General features: G+C 42.1%; 1 protein-coding gene across 4 annotated transcripts in view; it reads right to left on the bottom strand.

Annotated features, from left to right (window-relative positions):
• Window positions 1–19081, bottom strand: part of LOC115113031 (microcephalin) — a 59539-nt gene that overhangs the window by 2334 nt on the left and 38124 nt on the right. The window lies entirely within an intron of this gene.

Here is a 19081-nt window from a genome sequence, read left to right as displayed (position 1 = left end):
TTCATAAGTTACGGACAACAAACACAATGGCATTTTATCGATAGAAATTTGAATGCAGAGATACCGTGACGAGAACCTGTGGCCAATGGTGAGGCCCATATTTTCAAAAGTATCTGTAACCAACAGTTGCATATCTGTATTCCCATTCATGTGAAATCCATAGATTAATGCCTAATGAATTTATTTCAATTGACTGATTTCCTTATATGAACTGTAACTCAGTAAAGTCTTTGAAATTGTTGCATGTTAGCCACATTTCATACAGAGTTGCTGTTGTCATTGTCTGTACAATCAAATGCCCTCCAAAAAGCTTAACCGAATCTTACTCCAAATCACACCCCATCTACCATTTCCCCACTTGAAGAACAACCTACTAACTTGGTATCTTGACAAGTGCTGAATTGAAATACAATATGTGTGAAATACAACACAATATGAAAGGGATTTAAGGTTCGAATTATAAATAAATGTGTCTGCCAGAGTGAACCATAACAACCCTTAGCAGTATAACATACACTACCGGTCAAACGTTTTAGAACATTTACTCATTCAAGGGTTTTTCTTAATTTGTACTATTTTCTACATTGTAGAATTATAGTGAAGACGTCACAACTATTAAAATAACACATATAGAAACACGTAGTAACCAAAAAAAAAGTGTTCAACAAATCCAAATTGAGATTCTTCAAAGTAGCCACCCGTTGCCTTGATGACAGCTTTGCACACTCTTGGCATTCACCTAACCAGCTTCATGAGGTAGTCACCTGGAATGCATTGCAATTAACAGGTGTGCCTTGTTAAAAGTTCATTTGTGGAATTTCTTTACTTCTTAACATCTTTGAGCAAATCCGTTGTGTTGTGACAAGGTGGAGGGTATACAGAAGATAGCTCTATTTCAAAAATTTCAAGAACTGAACGATTCTTCAAGTGCAAAAACTTGAAGTCGCAAAAACCATCAAGCACTTTGATGAAACTGGCTCTCATGAGGACCGCCACAGGAATGGAAGACCCAGAGTTACCTCTGCTGCAGAGGATAAGTTCATTAGAGTTACCAGCATCAGACATTGCAACCCAAATAAATTCTTCACAGCGTTCAAGTAACAGACACATCTCAACATCAACTGTTCAGTGGCGACTGTGTGAATCAGGCCATCATGGTCGAATTGCTGCAAACAAACCACTACTAAAGGACACCAATAATAAGAAGATACTTGACTCTGTTTCTTGGCCCAAGCAATGGACATTAGACCGGTGGAAATTTGTCCTTTGGTCTGGAGTCGAAATTTGAGATTTTTGGTTCCAACCGCCGTGCCTTTGTGAGATGCGTTGTGGGTGAACGGATGATCTCCGCATGTGTATTTCCCACAGTAAAACATGGACGATTTGGTGTTATGGTTTGGGGGTGCTTTGCTGGTGACACTGTTAGTGATTTATTTAGAATTCAAGGCACACTTAACCAGCATGGCTACCACAGCATTCTGCAGCGCTACGCCATCCCATCTGGTTTGGGCTTAGTGGGACTATCAATTGTTTTTCAACAGGACAATGACCCAAAACACACCTCCAGGCTATGTAAGGGCTATTTTACCAAGAAGGAGAGTGATGGAGTACTGCATTACCTGGCCTCCACAATCCCCCAACATCAATCAAATTGAGATGGTTTGGGATGAGACGGATCGCAGAGTGAAGGAAAAGCAGCCAACAAGTGCTCAGCATATGTGGGAACTCCTTTAAGACGGTTGGAAAAGCATTCCAGGTGAAGCTGGTTGAGAGAATGCCAGGAGTGTGCAAAGCTGTCAAGGCAAAGGGTGGGTATTTAAAGAATCTCAAATATAAAATGTTTTGATCTGTTCAACACTTTTTTGGTTATTATATGATTCCATATGTGTTATTTAATAGTTTTGATTTCTTCACTATTATTCTACAATGTAGAACATAGTAAAAAGAAAAACCCTTGAATGAGTAGGTGTTCTAAAACCTTTGACCGGTAGTGTATATATGTTATAACAGGAGTCATGATGAATGATTACATATCGTTTTTGTAATCTGGGCCCATGCTTATTTACTTGTAATGATTGAAAATACAAATGAAAAAAAAAAGCTAACCACATGGAAAGAACTCATTCCACTCATTTTGTTTACTGCTTTCCATTGTGTAATTTTGGCAATGAATTGAATGTCTTAGGTTCATAATGGTGCACATTTTGGAATTGGACAAGGGGTAGAGCATTGTACCTTATACTAAGCTTAATCTAAAGGTGATCCACCACTCAGACCAGGTAGACAATTACTTTTCACTTTGAGGATACATGTTGGTTACCTCGGACTCCAATCCACATCTCTGTGTGAGTAATACCCCTTTATCCACAGCCTCTAAGATGGGAAGTAAGCCTTAATGTGCTGAGAATCTAAGCGATAACAAAAGTCCTATGACATTGGCTGACACAGCTCATAGCTTGTAGTAATACATCAAAGATGCAATACAATGCCATTCTCCGCACCTGGTTTGATTCCTTGGATTGCGGTCCAGGCTGTCCATTCTCCTTGCCTGGAAGCAATGAATGAGAACATACATGCAGTCTTCACTGGCATTGTGCTCTTAAGACTACTGAGTGGTGCTCTAAACTGCAGGGGAAGTTTGGAGTGCTGCTCCGTGTCCAGTAGGGTTGCAACATTTCAGTAACTTTCCCCAAATACCCTGGTATTCCAAAAATCCAGGTTGAAATTTTCCTTGAATCATACAGGAATAAGCACAAAACCCAGAATCCTTTCTAGAAAACCTGGGAATATGGGGGAAAATTACTGGATTTTGCAACCCTGGTGTCCAGCATGGGTCGGTTGCAAGGCTGAAAGAGACAATCTGCTCCTTTTTGAATGAGTGTCAGAAAACACTCAAATGTAAAGCATTTTTGTCCTCCTCTGTACATAGCAGCAGCCTTTTTATCCCTATTTTATCAAGGGGTTGTCAAATGGTTCAGATGGAGAGTGAACTGAGCATTGAAAGTACATTGTTCACTTCATGGGGCACGATACTAGTGGTGGATTCATATTTAAGACATGAGGATTATCAGTGAAAACAGTGTCTTTAAATCAGGGAACACTGATTTGGACTGGGTCAAGAAGTCAGCCCTGGCATTTTATTATTTGAACTGGCTAGCCAGCTAGCTAACTAGCTAGCAATGGACAAAAAGCATTGTTTAGAAAATTGCTTTTAGTTGCTTGGCTTGCAAGGCTGACATTTACTGAATTCATTTTAAACAGATTAGTGTTAAAATAGAGGAAAATATGCTTTTTGGAGCACCGGGCCGCTGAGGCTGCCGTTTTGTGTACTTTTTCATAACGACAAGTTTTAATGTCAGACGACAATAGAACGTTCATGATATCGCTACGACAATTGTCTATAGACATATCAATAGACAGACTGTAAACAAGCCATTAGGCTACATTGCAAATTAGTGCTGGTCATATGTGTTCTCTGAATTAACAGTTAATTACTACAGCCTAACATTTTCACCTGGTGCCTCTAACTTTTACAGTTGGTGGCACCAATGCATGATTTTTTTCAAGTGGTGTAAGTACTTAAGTAAAAATACTTTAAAGTACTACTTAAGTTGTTTTTTGGGGTATCTGTACTTAAAAGAAAATGTACTTTTTCAATCCATACATTTCCCTGACACCCAAAATTACTTTTTTAAAACATTTTGACAGGAAAATGGTCGAACTCATACACTTAAGAGAACACCCCTGGTCATGATTTGTCTCCAAGATGGCGTAGCAGTGCAGACGTGTTTTGTTCGTCCTCTTGTGTACTTTTGTATTTTTTCATCTTTTTTGTATACATTTCAATTTTATTTTCAATCTCTTCTCCATTTTAGTTCAAGTATACCTTCCGGTAACCTGCCCTCACCCAATGTGATACGGAACCGCTATTATTTTTAATTTCTAGACCTTATAGCAAGAACCACTTAGCCATCAGACGATAACCAGCTAATTAGCCTCAAGCTATTTAGTCATTGTTAGCCACTGCTAGCGGCCTTTAACTTCTGCACAGGTACCAGCCCTTTTTTTTTAGCTTGGATAATACTCGCCAGCCTACCAGTAACGGACTGTCTCTCCACTACAATGCCGTATTCCTGCCGTAATCCCTGGACCACTACTTCTGATCTTCACAGCTAGCTAGCACCCACCGAGTTACCCAGTACCGAAGCTATCCCTGAGGCCCACCTCCCGGCCTACTCAGTTGTTCACTTTGACTCCACCCAAACACGGCTAGAATCCCCTACTCCACCGGATCCTTGCCGTAAGTTCAGGACCTTGGCACCGGATCACCGCTGCTACCGAGTGGCTATAGTGGCTAACGCCCCTGCCCCGAAGCTAGCACCAGTTAGCCGTGAGCCAGGCGCATCTCCCAGATAGAAAACTAAATTACTACAACACCTCTTTCGCCATCTGGCTTGGATCCTTAGTCGACACGGCGCCCCACCGCACCACCATGACAGGTCTGCCGATGAATTCTCCATCCGCTGTGCCTTCAACCGGCCTCCGTCGGAGCAGACGCTTCTACTGTCACGGCTACTAACTTTAAACGCCATAGCGTAGTAACGACTACTCCGCGGCTTCCTGTATTGTTGCCCCCTGGACCCTATGATCACTTGGCTACATAGCTGATGCCCGCTGGACTGTCCATTAATCACGGTACTCTATTCAGTTAATTTTTATTTTTTATCTGTTGGCCCCAGCAGCGAACTCAGGCTCTGTGTGTAGTTAGCCGACCCTCTCTGCCCATTCATCGTCATTTTTACCTGTTGTTTTAGCTGATTAGCTGTTGTTGTCTCACCCGTTGATGTCTTAGCTAGCTCTCGAAATCAACACCTGTGATTACTTTATGCCTCGCTGTACGTCTCTCTCATATGTCAAAATGCCTTGCATACTGTTGTTTAGGTTAGTTATCATTGTTTTAGTTTACAATGGAGCCCCGAATTCCACTCATTATACCTCTGATACCTCCTTTGTCCCACCTCCCACACATGCGGTAACCTCACCCATTATAACCAGCTTATCCAGAGATACAACCTCTCTTATCATCACTCAGTGCCTGGGCTTACCTCCGCTGTACGCGCACCCCACCATACCAGTCTGCACATTATGCCCTGAATCTAATCTACCACGCCCAGAAACCTGCTCCTTTTATTCTTTGTCCCCTAGGCGACCAGTTTTGATAGCCTTTAGCCGTACCCTCATCCTACTCCTCCTCTGTTCCTCGGGTGATGTGGAGGTAAACCCAGGCCCTGCGTGTCCCCAGGCACCCTCATTTGTTGACTTCTGTGATCAAAAAAAACCTTGGTTTCATGCATGTCAACATCAGAAGCCTCCTCCCTAAGTTTGTTTTACTCACGGCTTTAGCACACTCTGCCAACCCTGGTGTCCTTGCCGTGTCTGAATCCTGGATTAGGAAGGCCACCAACAATTCTGAGATTTCCATACCCAGCTACAACATTTTCCGTCAAGATAGAACTGCCAAAGGGGGAGGAGTTGCAATCTACTGCATAGATAGCCTGCAAAGTTCTGTCATACTTTCCAGGTCTATACCTAAACAGTTTGAACTTCTAATTAAAAAAATGTATCTCTCCAGAAATAAGTCTCTCACTGTTGCCGCCTGCTATCGACCCCCCTCCGCTCCCAGCTGTGCCCTGGACACCATTTGTGAATTGATCGCCCCCCCATCTAGCTTCAGAGTTCGTTCTGTTAGGCGACCTAAACTGGGATATGCTTAACACCCCGGCAGTCCTACAATCTAAGCAAGATGCCCTCAATCTCACACAAATCATCAAGGAACTCACCAGGTACAACCCTAAAACCGTAAACATGGGCACCCCCAGCAGGTATCCTGACTTGCCCTCCAAATACACCTCTGCTGTTTTCAATCAGGATCTCGGCGATCACTGCCTGATTGCCTGTATCCGCTTTGGGCCCGCGGTCAAACGACCACCCCTCATCACTGTCAAACGCTCCCAAAAACACTTCTGCGAGCAGGCCTTTCTAATCGACCTGGCCCGGGTATCCTGGAAGGATATTGACCTCATCCCGTCAGTTGAGGATGCCTGGTCATTCTTTAAAAGTAACTTCCTCACCATCTTAGATATGCATGCCCGTTCAAAAAATGCAGAACTAAGAACAGATATTGCCCTTGGTTCACTCCAGACCTGACTGCCCTTGACCAGCACAAAAACATCCTGTGGCGGACTGCAATAGCATCAAATAGTCCCCACGATATGCAACAGTGAAGGGAAGTCAGGAACCAATACACGCAGGCAAAGGCTTGCGTCTTCAAGCAGAAATTTGAATCCTGTAGCTCTAACTCCAAAAGGTTTTGGGACACTGTAAAGTCCATGGAGAACAAGAGCACCTCCTCCCAGCTGTCCACTGCACTGAGGCTAGGTAACACGGTCACCACTGATAAATCCATGATAATCGAACATTTCAAGAAGCAAAAGCCTCCCCAGCTTCTCCTTCACCGAAATCCAGATCGCAGATGTTCTAAAAAAGCTGCAAAACCTGGACCTGTAAAATCAGCTGGGCTAGACAATCTGGACCCTCTCTAAAACTATCCGCCGCCATTGTTGCAACCCCTATTACCAGCCTGTTCAACCTCTTTCGTATCGTCCGAGATCCCTAAAAATTGGAAAGCTGCCGTAGTCATCCCCCTCTTCAAAGGGGGTGACACCCTAGACCCAAACTGTTACAGACCTATATCCATCCTGCACTGCCTATCTAAAGTCTTCGAAAGCCAAGTTAATAAACAGATCACTGACCATTTCGAATCCCACGGTACCTTCTCCGCTGCACAATCCGGCTTCCGAGCCGGTCACGGGTGCACCTCAGCCACGCTCAAGGTACTAAACGATATCATAACCGCCATCGATAAAAGACAGTACTGTGCAGCAGTCTTCATCGACCTGGCCAAGGCTTTCGACTCTGTCAATCACCATATTCTTATCGGCAGACTCAATAGCCTAGGTTTTTTAAATGAATGCCTCGCCTGGTTCACCAACTACTTTGCAGACAGAGTTCAGTGTGTCAAAATCGGAGGGCATGTTGTCCGGACCTCTGGCAGTTTCTATGGGGGTGCCACAGGGTTAAATTCTCGGGCCGACTCTTTTCTTTGTATATATCAATGATGTCGTCTTGCTGTGGGCGATTCCCTGATCCACCTCTATGCAGACGACACCATTTTGTATGCTTCTGGCCCTTCTTTGGAAACTGTGCTAACTAACCTCCAAACGAGCATCAATGCCATACAGCACTCCTTCCGTGGCCTCCAACTGCTCTTAAAATGCTAGTAAAACCAAATGCATGCTTTTCAACCGTTCACTGCCCCCACCTGCCCGCCCGAGTAGCATCACCACCCTGGACGGTTCTGACCTAGAATATGTTGACAACTATAAATATCTAGGTGTCTGGTTAGACTGTAAGCTCTCCTTCCAGACTCATATTAAACATCTCCAAAAAATCAAATCTAGAAGAATCGGCTTTCTATTTTGCGACAAAGCCTCCTACACTCACGCCGCCAAATTTACCCTAGTAAAACTGACTATCCTACCGATCCTCGACTTCGGCGATGTCCTCTACAAAATAGCTTCCAACACTCTACTCAGCAAACTGGATGCAGTCTATCACAGTGTCATCCGTTTTGTTACCAAATCACCTTATACCACCTACCACTGCGACCTGTATGCTCTAGTCGCCAGACCCACTGGCTCCAGGTCATCTACAAGTCCATGCTAGGTAAAGCTCCGTCTTATCTCAAATCACTGGTCACAATAACGACACCCGCCCGTGGCACACGTTCCAGCAGGTATATCTCACTGATCATCCCCAAAGCCAACACCTCATTTGGCCACCTTTCCTTCCAGTTCTCTGCTGCCAGTGACTGGAACGAATTGCAAAAATCTCTGATGTTGGAGACTTTCATTTCCCTCACCAACTTTAAACATCTGCTATCTGAGCAGCTAACCGATCGCTGCAGCTGTACATAGTCCATCTGTAAATAGCCCACCCAATCTACCTACCACATCCCCATACTGTTTTTATTTTATTTACTTTTCTGCTCTTTTGCACACCAGTATCTCTACTTGCATATCATCATGTGCTCATTTATCACTCCAGTGTTAATCTGCTAAATTGTAATTATTCGCTCCTATGGCCTATTTATTGCCTACCTCCTCATGCCTTTTGCACATTCTGTATATAGACAATTTTTTTCTACTGTGTCATTGGCTTGTTTATTGTTTACTCCATGTGTAACTCTGTGTTGTTGTCTGTGTCACACTGCTTTGCTTTATCTTTGCCAGGACGCAGTTGCAAATGAGAACTTGTTCTTAACTAGCCAACCTGATTAAATAAAGGTGAAATAAAAAAATCCCTCCTGCCTCTGATCTGGTGGACTCAAACAAATGCTTTGTTTGTGAATTATGTCAGTGTTGGAGTGTGTCCCTGGCTATTCATTAATTTAAAAATAAAAAGTTAAATGGTACCATCTGGTTTGCTTAATATAAGAATTTGAAATTGTTTATACTTTTACTTTTGATACTTAAGTACATTTTAGCAATTCCATTTACTTTTGATACTTAAGTATATTTAAAACCAAATTCTTTTCGACTTTTCCTCTAGTATTTTATTGGGTGACAAACTTGATTCACTTTCTATTAATTAAGGTATCTTTACTTTTACTTAAGTATGACAATTGAGTACTTTTTCCACCAATTGCATTTTGAAATGTTATACGATCAGCATGCATCTCTCTGAAGCGCATGGGGCAGAGAGGACAGTGTTTCGCTCATCACAGCAGGATACCCCAGCGAAACAAGCACAGCGGCAGGGCAGACACTTTCATTAGAGAAATCATAATGCACTTTACCGTTTGACCAAATCATGGTTTTAGCCGCCACAAAAATAGGAAGTTTTGAGTGAGGTGATAACGTAGAATGTGCTTCTACGTTTATAGGCACGATTCCCACTTTTTTTAACGATCAATGATCTTGGCAGACTAACTGATGACGAGTCAGAGCAGGTATCTTTCCCGATGCCGCGCTTGACTTTGAATGTGAGGTTGAGTAACCTCAGCTCAGAAAACCGGGCTGGTCCATCTTGGTAGGGGGGCTGGCCGTTGCCCACTGGTCAGGCAATGGCTCATGAGTAGTATAACAAACATTTAGCAAAAAATCGAAACAAAAAACTATAGGCCCATGGGCCTCCGGCCATGTCACATTTTTCAAAAAAGATATTATATACAGTGCATTCGGAAAGTATTCAGACCCCTTGACTTGTAACGTTATAGCCTTATTCTAAAATTGATTAAAATATTTTTTCCCCCCACCTGATCAATCTACACACAATACACTATAATGGCAAAAAACAAAACAGGTTTTTAGACATTTTTGCGAATTTATATAAAAAAATATCACATTTACATGAGTATTCAAACCTTTTCCTCAGTACTTTATTGACGTTCCTTTGGCAGCGATTACAGCCTAGAGTCTTTTTGGGTATGATGCTACAAGCTTGGCACACCTGTATGTGGGGAGTTTCTCCCATTTTTCTCTGTAGATCCTTTCAAGTTCTGTCAGGTTGGATGGGGAGCGTCGCTGCATAGCCATTTTCAGGTCTCTCCAGATATGTTCGATCGTGTTCAAGTCCGGGCTCTGGCTGAGCCATTCAAGAACATTCAGAGACTTATCCCGAAGCCACTCCTGCGGTGTCTTGGCTGTGTGCTTAGGGTCATTGTCCTGTTGGAAGGTGAACCATCACCCCAGTCAGAGTGCTCTGAAGCAAGTTTTCATCAAGTATCTCTATACTTTGCCTCGATCCAGACTATTTCCCAATCCCTGCCGCTGAAAAACATCCCACAACATGATGCTGCCACCACCATGCTTCACTGTTGGAATGGTGCCAGGTTTCCTCCGGACGTGATGCTTCTCATTCAGGCGAAATAGTTCAGTCTTGGAAACATCAGACCAGAGAATCTTGTTTCTCATGGTCTGAGTACTTTAGGTGCATTTTGGCAAAATCCAAGCGGGCTGTCATGTGCCTTTTACTGAGGAGTGTCTTCTTTCTGGCCACTCTACCATAAAAAGGCCTGAATGATAGATTGCTGCAGAGATGGGAGAATCTTCCAGAAGGACAACCATCTCCACAGAGGAACTATGAAGCACTGTCAGTAACCATCAGGTTCTTGGTCACCTCCCTGACCAAGGTCCTTCTCTCCTGATTGCTCAGTTTGGCTGGGAGGCCAGCTCTAGAAAGAGTGTTAGTGGTTCCAAACTTCTTCCATTTAAGAATGATGGAGGCCACTGTGTTCTTGGGGACCTTCAATGCCCTTCCCCAGATCTGTGCCTCGACACAATCCTGTCTCTGGGCTCTACGGACAGTTTCTTCGACCCCATGGCTTGGTTTATGCTCTGACATGCATTGTCAACTGTGGGACTTTATATAGACAGGTGTGTGCCTTTCCAAATCATGTCCAATCAATTGAATTTACCACATGGACTCCAATCAATCTGTAAAAGCATCAAGGATGATCAATGGAAACACAATGCACAATTTCGAGTCTCATAGCGAAGGGTCTGAATAGTTATGTAAATAAGTTATTTCTGTTTTTTATAAACTATCAATTCCCATAACGTTGTTTCAATATGGCTGCGGCCACATCTCTAAGCTTGTGCTAGGCTCTTGAAAACGTTTAATATTATGCTCAAAACATTTTCATAACATCATATTCAACAAGGTTACCTAACATCGACATGTAAAACAATGTAGGTTGATTTGAGCATTTCAAGTGTCACTTAGGTCCAACCAAAATTTGACTTCCGCTTTATCCCACTCGCTTTATCCCAACCCCTTCCGAAATATTCATATACAGGTGGGAGAGGTTGGAGCAGTGGGCTGCCACACTGGGTGATTGTGGAGCAGTTTTGCATCTTTGAAAATAAATTGTCTTTAATGATCTTAAAATGTGTCCCAAGAACAAACTACTATTGAATTAACAAAAACATATCCTCTACACCAGGTATTCCCAAACTGGGGTACGTGCAATGCTGTCGGGAGTACGCCAAATATAAATGTGATTCACATTTAAAAAAGAAAAAGAAATTGTTTTATTTCTATTCACATTTTCAAACAGTCCATTCATATTTTCCAACGGGGCTATACATTTACTCTCACCTGAGTAGCCTCGTTTCACTGCCAAAAATACATTTAAACCATCTAAGCAACAACACAATGTCAAATACAGATAGCCTAGTAAAATAATTAACATCCAATCACATTAACCGTTACTCTCTCATGGGAATTCCACTATGTAGCCAAAGGTAGCTGCTGCTCCTTCCGTTTGCTCGAAAATTGATAAATGGTTCTAAAAAAAGGCCCACATCCATAGAGACACATACCAGCTCTACTGGTAGTAACATCCTGTTGATGACACAAGCTGTTCCACTTCCACGAGCACAATCAATGCTAGGATCAGTAATTCTACACTTTTTGTTAGCCCAGCTAGCATGGACACTGACAGTTGTGAAACTAATGCAGCCGAAGAGCTGCTGCCCCCTTACCCGGGAAAGCACCGAACAATAGACAGGGACATTAGACCATCGAAAAGGTGCAAATATGATGAGAACTACATTGATTTGGGGTTCACTTAGATTGGGAGTAGTGCCTTTCCTCAGTTACAGTGCATTATATTTGCAAAAGTACTATCTCATCACTCGATGAAACCTTCACTCTTGCGCGGACATTTAGAAACAAAAACATGCCAATTTGAAAAATAAGCCACAGGAGTTGAGTGAGAATTAAGATGACTTTCAAGTAGTAAGACATGTATAAAAGCAACGGATACCATTAATAAGAAGGGGCTAGAAGCGTCTTATATGGTGAGCTACCGAGTGGCTCGGACAGGCAAGCCCCATACTATTGTGGAGGTTCTTAATTCTTCCTGCTGCAGCGGATATGGCTGGGACAATGCTGAGGGAAAATGCAAAAAAGAACTACACAGATAATTTCTTCATCAAACAACACTGTTTCACGATGCATCAGTGACATGGCAGGAGATGTTTTGAAAAAATGACTGCTTTGCATACAAGCTAGTGAATTCTATGCGTTACAGCTGGATGAGTCAACAGACGTGGCGGCGGGCCTGGGACAGCTCCTGGTATATGTCCGTTACGTTTATGGGGGGTCAATTAAGGAAAACATCCTCTTCTGCAAACCAGTGGAAACCAGGACAACAGGAGAGGATATTTTTTAAGTATTGGACAGTTTGTGACATCAAATGGACTTTGGTGGTCAGGATGTGTTGGTATCTGTACTGATGGCGCAAAAGCCATGACTGGGAGACATAGTGGAGTAGTAACGTGCGTGCAAGTAGTTGCTCCCAACACCACTTGGGTACACTGCAGCATCTACAGAGAGGCTCTTGCTGCCAAGGGAATGCCTGACAGCTTGAAAGACATTTTGGACACTACAGTGAAAATTGTTAACTTTGTTAAAGCAAGGTCCCTGAACTCTCATGTACAGTGCTGTGAAAAAGTATTTGCCCCCTTCCTGATTTCTTATGTTTTTTGCACGTGTCACACTTAAATGTTTCAGATCAAACAAATTAAAATATTATACAAAGATAAACTGCATTTTGTGTTAACTTGGGTTAAGTGATGATTTTATTTGAGGGAAAAAAGCTATCCGAACCTTCATGGCCCTATGTGACAAAGTAATTGCCCCCTAAACATAACTGGTTGTGCCACCCTCAGCAGCAACAACTGCAAATCAAGCGTTTGCAATAACTGGCAATAAGTCTTTCACATCGCTGTGGAGGACTTTTTGGCCCATTCTTCTTTGCAGAATTGTTTTAATTCAGCCACATTGGAGGGTTTTCAAGCATGAACCACCTTTTTAAGGTCACGCCACAGCATCTCAATCGGATTCAAGTCCGGACTTTGACTAGGCCACTCCAAACCCCCCATTTACTTTTTTTAAGCCATTCAGGAGGTGGACTTGCTGGTGTGTTTTGGATCATTGTCCTGCTGCAGAACCCAAGTGCACTTCAGCTTGAGGTCACGAACTGATGGCCGGACATTCTCCTTCAGGATTTTTTGGTAGAGAGCAGAATTCACGGTTCCATCAATCACAGCAAGTCATCTAGGTCCTGAAGCTGCAAAGCAGCCCCAGACCATCACACTACCACCACCATGCTGACCCCAGACCATCACACCACCACCACCATGCTGACCCCAGACCATCACACTACCACCACCATATTTGACTGTTGGTATGATGTTCTTTTTCTAAAATGCTGTGTTACTTTTATGCCAGATGTAACGGGACGCAGACCTTCCAAACAGTTCAACTTTTGTCTCGTCAGTCCACAGAATATTTCCCCAAAAGTCTTGGGAATAATAAAGATGTTTTTTGCCAAAAGTGAGATGAGCCTTTATGTTCTTTTTGGTCAGCAGTGGTTTTCACCTTGGAACTCTGCCATGGATGCCATTTTTGCCCAGTCTCTTTCTTATGGTTGAGTCATGAGCACTGACCTTAACTGAGGCCTGCAGTTCTTTAGATGTTGTTGTGGGTTCTTTTGTGACCTCTTGGATGAGTCGTCGCTGCGCTCTTGGGGTAATTTTGGTAGGCCGGCCACTCGTGGGAAGGTTCACCACTGTTCCACATTTTCTCCATTTGTGGATACTGGCTCTCACCGTGGTTCGCTGGAGTCCCAAAACATTAGAAATGGCTTTGTAACCCTTTTCCAGACTGATAGATGTAAATGACTTTGTTTGCCATCTGTTCCTTTCCTTGGATCGCAGCATGATGTCTTGCTTTTTGAGATCTTTTGGCCTACTTCACTTTGTCAGACAGGTTGTATTTAAGTGATTTCTTGATTCAACAGGTCTGGCAGTAATCAGGCCTGGGTGTGGCTAGTGAAATTGAACTCAGCTTTCCAAAAAATGTGATTAACCACAGTAAATTCATGATTTAACAAGGGGGGGAGGCAATTACGGATATATTTTTTCCCTTAAAACAATTATCACTTAAACTGCATTTTGTGTTTACTTGGGTTATCTTTGTGTAATATTTAAAACATTTGGATCATCTGAAACATTTAAGTGTGACAAATGTGCAAAAAAATAAGAAATCAGAAAGGGGGCAAATACTTTTTCACAGCACTGTATTTTCTGCACTATGCAATGATATGGGCAGCGACCATGTAACGCTTTTACAACATACAGAAGTGCGCTGGTTATCAAGGGGCAAAGTATTGACAAAAAAAAATTAAATTGAAAGACGAGCTTAAAGTTCTTTACTGAGCATAATTTTCACTTGTCTGACCGCCTGCATGATGACGAGTTTCACACACACGACTGGCCTATCTGGGTGTTCTTATTTTTACAAATTAATCGCCTGAATGATCTGAATCTAGGATTACAAGGACTCTCCGCAACTATATTATCCGCAACAATGTGTGGGACAAAATTGAGGCTATGATTTAAGAAGTTTGAGCTCTCCTGTGTCTGCATTAACAAGGACAACACACAGGTCTTTCCATCAAATAAACTCAAGTTTACGGACAATGTCAAATGTGATATCGCGAAGCACCGGAGTGAGTTTGGTACGCAATTACGCAGGTACCTTCTCGAAACGGATGACAAACAACTGAATTCATTATACCTTTCATGCCCTGCCTCCTGTCCACTTACCAATATCTGAACAAGAGAGCCTCATCAAAATTTCAACAAGCGGTTCTGTGAAAATTGTATTTAAATCAGAAGCCACTGCCAGATTTCTGGATTGGGCTGCGCTCAGAGTATCCTGTCTTGAAAAATATGTGAGAGTGGATTCTCGGCCCTCACTAGCATGAAAACTAAATACAGGCACAGACTGTGTGTGGAAAATGATTTAAGACAGACTCTCCAATACAACCCAACATTGCAGAGTTATGTACATCCTTTCAAGCACACCCTTCTCATTAACCTGTGGTGAATTATTCACAATTTTCGATTAACAAATAAAGTGTTATATGTAAGATGGCTAAATAAAATGAGAAATTATTGATTATATTATTATTTGTGCCCTGGTCCTATAAGAGCTCTTTGTCACTTCCCACGAGCCAGGTTGTGACAGACACACACTGATTCTTATGTTTAATAAATATATCATATAGTGTGTGTATGGCAGGCTTACAATGATGGCAAAAAACAACATTTGAGAGTGCGCTGACCCTGGTGCTAGAGAGGGTACGCAGCTGGAGGTTGAATGTTTGAAGGGGTATGGGACAATAAAACATTTGGGAACCACTGCTCTACACTATACACCAGATGTAGCCTATTGTGTCTATAGAGCCTTGTAGCATCCACAAAGGGGCATGAAGCAGATTGGGTTTTGAATGTCAATTCCGGCAAAAAAAAGAGGCTAGGTCATTGTGTGACACTTCCTTCCCCCTGATGCTCTTCCTCCCGACATGAAACGACTGACAGACAAACATCCACGCCCACACATCTAATGGTGTAGCGATTCAACCAGAACACCTGAACCATTCCATGTTCTGTGTTTCTGGAATGAACAGCCTTCCTCTGTGGTCATCTGACTAAAACGTGCCGCATTTCCTTCACATTCTATTACATTACTTCACTTCCTGTAGTTCAGCTTCTTGTGTATGCTGGGACTAAAGAGAGAGTGTGAGTAGAAGGCAAATGCAATGCATTCATGGATCGCATCAATAACGGAGTATGTTGGTTAGTATGTAGGCCTATATGATGATGGTCAATGCATTGTAATAGGAACTGATGCTTAGAAATAGACAGAATATACCTAAAAGCGGACAAGACTAAAGGACCTTTGGAATAATGTAAGACCTTTGGCTATGTTGATCATTTTGATCACAAAACTGTCACTCAAATGGCTTCCACATTCTTCGGTTTGGCTAGGTGAAAGTGTGCTCGCATTCCTTTGACCTTCACTTGAAAAAAGAAAAAAAAAAGAAGAAAAAAAAGTGTCAATAGTACCGCTTGTCAATTTTGAGATGCCATAGCCAGTATACACTACCTAAAAAGTCTGAATTAATAGATAACTCAAGATATCGGTCATTAATTCAGATTTTTTTGTAGAGGAGCGCTTAGGTCGCGCAATTTTACATCTATACTAAACAAAAATATAAATGCAACAATTTCAACAATTTTTCAATTCATAAAAGGAAATCAGTCAATTCAAATAAATTCATTAGGCCCTAATCTATGGATTTCAAATAACTGGGCAGGGGCGCAGCCATGGGTGGGCCCCAGGAGGGAAAGGCCCACCCACTGGGGAGCCAGGCCCAGCCAATCAGAATGTTTTTCTTCCCGGTTGGACATACAGCCAAATTCTCTAAAATGATGTTGGAGGAGGCTTATGGTAGAGAAATTAACATTAAATTATCTGGCAACAGCTCTGGTGGACATTCCTGCAGTCAGCATACTAATTGCAGGCTCCCTCAAAACATAATGCCACAGATGTCAAGTTATGTGACAAAACTGCACATTTTAGATTGGCCTTTTATTGTCCCCAGCACAAGGTGCACCTGTGTAATGATCATCCTATTTAATCAGCTTCTTGATATGCACCATGTCCGGTGGATGGATTATTTTGGCAAAGGAGAAACGGTCACGAACAGGGATGTAACCAAATTTACGCACACAATTGGAGACATAACCTTTTAGTGCGTTTGGAACATTTCTGGGATACCTTTATTTCAACTTACTAAAAATAAGACTAACAATTTACAAAAAAATCTAAAAAAAATAAAAAATCTGAAAAAAAACCTTGCTGAATGAAGGCTAAAACGTTGGCGTAATATATGCAAACTGTTCCGTACTGTTTCAGATGGAATGCATGCGGACACCTAAGAGAGACTCAAGCAGTTTCACTCAGAGGTGAAATATGTTCAGCTTCAGTGTTAAAGGAAATTAAGAATGAAGCCAGTGGAGCAATAGGAAGATGATCATGATTGAGAAACATCCCTGGGGTTTAAAGACAAAACATCCTCCAAGCGGACTCACTTCCTGTACAGACCACCTCCACCTCCGTGTGTGATATCAGCTGTTTGATATAGGTCACATCATTGGAATAGACAATGACTGAAAAACACCTTCACTATACATCACAGGCTGGCTCATTATCTTGAAGATAATAAATGCAATACACTCTCCATAAATCTTATGTTTGATGTTAAATTATATAAACTGAGCGATAAGCAGCCTTATTAGTAGTTTTGACATTAAACTTATTTATGTCGGTTTTTTACAAAAAGCCATAAACTAGGAATATCAAAAATGTGATATTCTTGTGTTTTATATACAATTCCACACTGAGTTTGGAATAACGTGAAAATTATAATGTCCTTTTAGTGTGAGAGCGGTTTGAAAAAGACCACTTTAAATTTCTGCCTGTTTTGGTGGGATGTTTTGGCCTACCTGGTGACCTCACCAGGCAGTAAATTAGGTAATAGATTAATTAAGAAATAGTTCCAAACCTCTCTGCTAATAACAGCTAGTTTTCAGTTTCCCCTCCCAACTCTGACCACTCCCAGACAGTCCTAGCTAAATTCCCTTCACTAAGAAGCTATTGCTTTTCTTTTTGACTATTGTAATTGAAAACAATCACAGTAAGGTACTTAATTGTTACTCAGAAATGATTTGATATTGAGGTAAAAACAGCTGCATTGGACCTTTAATGTGTGACCCTCACCTTGCACCGACCCAACTTGACCTCTCATCCATTTAAGCCAAAGGTTAATGTAAACTAGTTATGTTTGCCAAGTGTGTCAGTTGGACATCTAGATGAACAGCAGACAAACCATTAACATTCCGGAGCTTGGTTGGCACTTATGAAATTAAGTGACTGCTTTCCTCGAGAGGCACAAGTCTCCTTGGAAGACAGTTTTCCAGCAAAATGTATTGCCTATACTTCCTCCCTAAGAATAAATAATTATCAAACCATGCTTGAACTCCTGAATAATCACAATATTGTATCAGTATGGACAAAAAGGCTCCACTTTTGTTTTTAAATATGATTTGAACCTAGGTCTGGGCTCAAATGACTAGGCTATTTGGGGCCGTTTTTTCCTCATGCTACTCCATGATAGTCTGAGAAGGATTGAAACAGGATGCAGGGAACACAGCCGCCCTGACCTGAAACATCCTCTAAAATCAAAGGTGGGAAAATCGTGAGGGGAACGTGGTCTGGCGACAGCCAGGCACCACTGAAGATTGTAATCAAAAGTTAACTACAGCACAATAAGCTAATATTCAGGCTACATTACCTTAGCTTCAGACATGGCTACTGTGTAGTATGATTCTGATGGTTCCCCAGCTGCCCGTCTACAGTTGCCAGGATCAGAGGATGGAAGAAAATATACTTTATAAAAAGGACTAGATGAAGAACCTTTACTTCATTCCCACACGGGGGGAGCAGGCAAATCTGGACAACAGGGCTCTGTGAAGCCAAGATAAGTCTATTTTAAGTCACATTAAAATTGAGATTTAGCATCTTATCATGATGACATGAAGTGGAAGGATGAGCTTTATTAATGTCCCCAGAACCCCAGCCAGATACTCGTCTCCTTCTGTAAACATACTGGATCTCACCCCTACATGTGTAACAAGATCCAGATTACAACCCAGAGTTGGAGAATGACAGGAAATAAGAGCTAATGTTTTTTATGACTGAGCAAAGAGATCGGAATGGGATGTGACAGAGAAAAGGCTCTCCTTCCTTTAACATTCTCACTTAAACAAATGCCTGTGCTTTGTCGTGGGGCAAAAAATATTTACCACGGTTGAGGATGGACATTGCAATTCCAGACTTTACTTGAAGGAAGCTGCATCCTGAATAGATGTTCGGCCATCGGCTTGTGAGAAAACACAAATATGGGTATTGTTGTTTTATCCTCTCTGCCCTTCTCCCTGACCTGTTGATGAAGCTCTATCCCAGGCAAAGATGAGGATATGGTGGGAAGTGTTTAATTAGTGCATCTGCTCCTGTGTGTGTGTAACAAGTGGAGTCTACA

The sequence above is a fragment of the Oncorhynchus nerka genome, linkage group LG28 (assembly GCF_034236695.1).
Source record: "Oncorhynchus nerka isolate Pitt River linkage group LG28, Oner_Uvic_2.0, whole genome shotgun sequence".
In the NCBI taxonomy this organism is placed as follows: Eukaryota; Metazoa; Chordata; class Actinopteri; order Salmoniformes; family Salmonidae; genus Oncorhynchus; species Oncorhynchus nerka.
Note: the sequence above shows the minus strand (reverse complement) of the source record. Positions and strands in the feature narration are given on the sequence as shown.